At 40.5% G+C, this 2,702-nt stretch overlaps 1 pseudogene; it reads right to left on the minus strand.

Annotated features, from left to right (window-relative positions):
• Positions 1–1,620: 1,620 nt before the first annotated feature.
• LOC101112283 (translocon-associated protein subunit beta-like) lies at positions 1,621–2,178 on the minus strand (annotated as a pseudogene).
• Positions 2,179–2,702: the final 524 nt, after the last annotated feature.

Below are 2,702 nucleotides of genomic sequence, written 5' to 3' on the forward strand. Positions count from 1 at the left end.
TTTTTAAGGTTTTGATACAAATTTTCAAATTAGCCTGCAAAAGAACTTACCCATATCAACTCCCACAGGCAATAGGGCAGCAAGGGGGAAGCATGGATATGGGGTGATGGGGCGAGTAGGAGAAGAGGGGTTTGAGAGAGGGGGGGTCTGTAAAGAATGGCAATGGCTTTGACTTTCACCTTGAGCAAAATGGGCAGCATAGAAGCTTTGTAAGGAGTAATCAAAGTCTTTAACAAATTAAGAACCAAAGTTTGAAGACCATGAAGGAGAGCATTATAGTAATCCCCATGAGAGAAGGCCAGGGCTGCAGGATGGAGATGGTGGATAGACTTTGGATTCTGGATTTAATCAAAGGCAATGACAACAGGATTTGCTGAACATGAAGGGCAAAATGGGTAACGATGAGTTCAGGTTTTTTAGTATGAGAAAATGGGAGATGTGTCATTTCCTGGGTAGGAGAAAAACTGTGGGTGGACCAAATGGGCTGGGAAAGAAACTCAGCCACTCAGTTTGGTCAAGTCTGATTTGAGATGTCTTTGGGATACTAAGTGGACAGTTAAATTGGTAAGACAGAGCCTCTGTAGTTATTAGTCTAAATTGCTCCTCAATTTCTTTTTGAGTTATGACTATTATTTATCCTAAAGTGCTACTTTTCTATAAAATAACTTTTCTTTTTTATTAACATAAATTTATACACAGAATTATCTTCCTTTTATCTTTCATATACTTTGGATGTTCAAATAATTGTGTAGGTTTTTTTCCTTCTTTTTTCTTGAAGCTAGTTCACAACTAGCTGTGTTCTCATTTGTCTTATTAAGTAGGTGTAGATATTTCTATCTAATTTTTATCATTTCTATTTACAGATTCCTTAATTTTCTCTCTATATTTACTGATGTCTCTGTTTCTTCATGTTCTCTTATTCTTCTACCAACTATTTACACTGAATGCTTAATATATTTTAATTCTTTTTGCTTACCAGTAAAATTTCTAAGGATGTGATTTGTGTGTTTGGTGAGAATACACACATTTTTATGCACATGGTTCATATTTTTGTATTTTATAGTTTCTTTTTAATATTTTCTTATCTGATTTATCCTTTGACCAAGCACTTAATTAAAATATCGGTGTTTTTTTTTTAACAGCAAACATTTGTTTTTATTAGAAAATCCGATTTGGTAAGAGCTTCCCTAAGCCACCACAGAGACTGGGTAGCCTCCAAAAGTCCCATAGCTTTCACCTTATCTTCTACCTTCTTTTGATAGGGGATGGTGGGCAATGGGTGCGGTGTCAGGCAGTCTCAGAGGTGCCCCATCCTAGACCCCTGAGAGAAGTCACATCGCTAGCAACATGCCCTATGACACCTTGAGGAGGGGTGGGGGTCACCACAGGGCCCCTAGGCTCAGGCTGTTGCCTTAGGCAATCCTCTTTATATAGCTTCAGGCAAAATCAAAGAGGCTTTCATAGCCTCCCAGGCCTGGTCCTTTGCTTTGGTTGAGAGCAGGGCAAGATCCAGGAGAACATAGCCAAGGGCTAAGGGAGAAGAGATTGTGTTTGAGATACCCTTTGGAGTCTGGAAAGCACCTGGACATCTGGGGAAGGAAAGGCTGTGGAAGACCCCATTCACTTTTTCTTGACTTTAGGGGTATCATATTTCCTCTTGCTGGAGTTCCACAAGTGCAGGAGTATGCCAATGGGAGGGAGAGTCATGACCCCAAAGGTCATCCAGTCCAGGAAATGGAGGGAGAATCCCCTGTCAAACTCTCACTGAGCCAGGGATCTTTCCTGTCCAGTCGCACTGGTAAAGCCCATCACAACGGACCCATCCTCCTGAACCAAGTAAGTAGTAGTTGCTGAGGTGAAGCGAAATAACCAGCCTTGAGAGGGTGCAGGACCACTGTGTGCGAGACGCTGCTAGCAGGTGTAATCTGATCCCATTTGACACTGAGCATCCCAGACACAATGTCAAAGAAATCGTCTAGAGGGAAAAACATCATCAGATAATTCCACATCTAATACATACAGCACTTGAGCCAACATTGTAGACGTACTGTAAGGTCAGGTCTCACCCTTCCATGGCACATCGCTGTTCAGCAGTGATTTAGAGGCCAAAAGCTTGGCTCCTTCCCCTGCCTGAGTGTCAGTAAATAGATCCAAAACCACGAATGCCAGCAGCCTCATCATGTGCACCCCCAAAGCCTTTTGGGGGTCACCAAAACCAGAATCATATGCTGCTCTTTACAAATGTCTAAATTGTATGATTTTTATGTCATGGTTGGTTATTAATTTCTATTTTCCATTTCTTCCAAGCTACAAAAACTGCATTTTGCAATGCTACTTTTATACTTTTTGGGTATATTCTTGAGAAGACGACATGTTGACACAATACAATCCATTATATTGACCTCATTACTTTTACTTTGAAATTAAAGGGAGCTTTCTTTTCTGCTGCAAATGATCATCTTTCTAAATCTACCCTGTGTAACCCTTCTATTGTTGATGATGTCAGAGACCATATCGCTCTGAGCCCTTTTACAGCTTTGGGACATTTCTTCCTCATTGTATTGCTTCAGAAGCATAACCTAGAAAATATTTTCCTGACAACATGAGCACTTAGCACTACTATAGATCTAACACTTAAATCTAACTCCAAAATTATTCTTGAATTTTCTTCTTTCCTGGAAGGTTTGTTCCCTGCTTCTCTC

Source organism: Ovis aries, chromosome 25, assembly GCF_016772045.2.
Source record: "Ovis aries strain OAR_USU_Benz2616 breed Rambouillet chromosome 25, ARS-UI_Ramb_v3.0, whole genome shotgun sequence".
Taxonomy (NCBI): domain Eukaryota; kingdom Metazoa; phylum Chordata; class Mammalia; order Artiodactyla; family Bovidae; genus Ovis; species Ovis aries.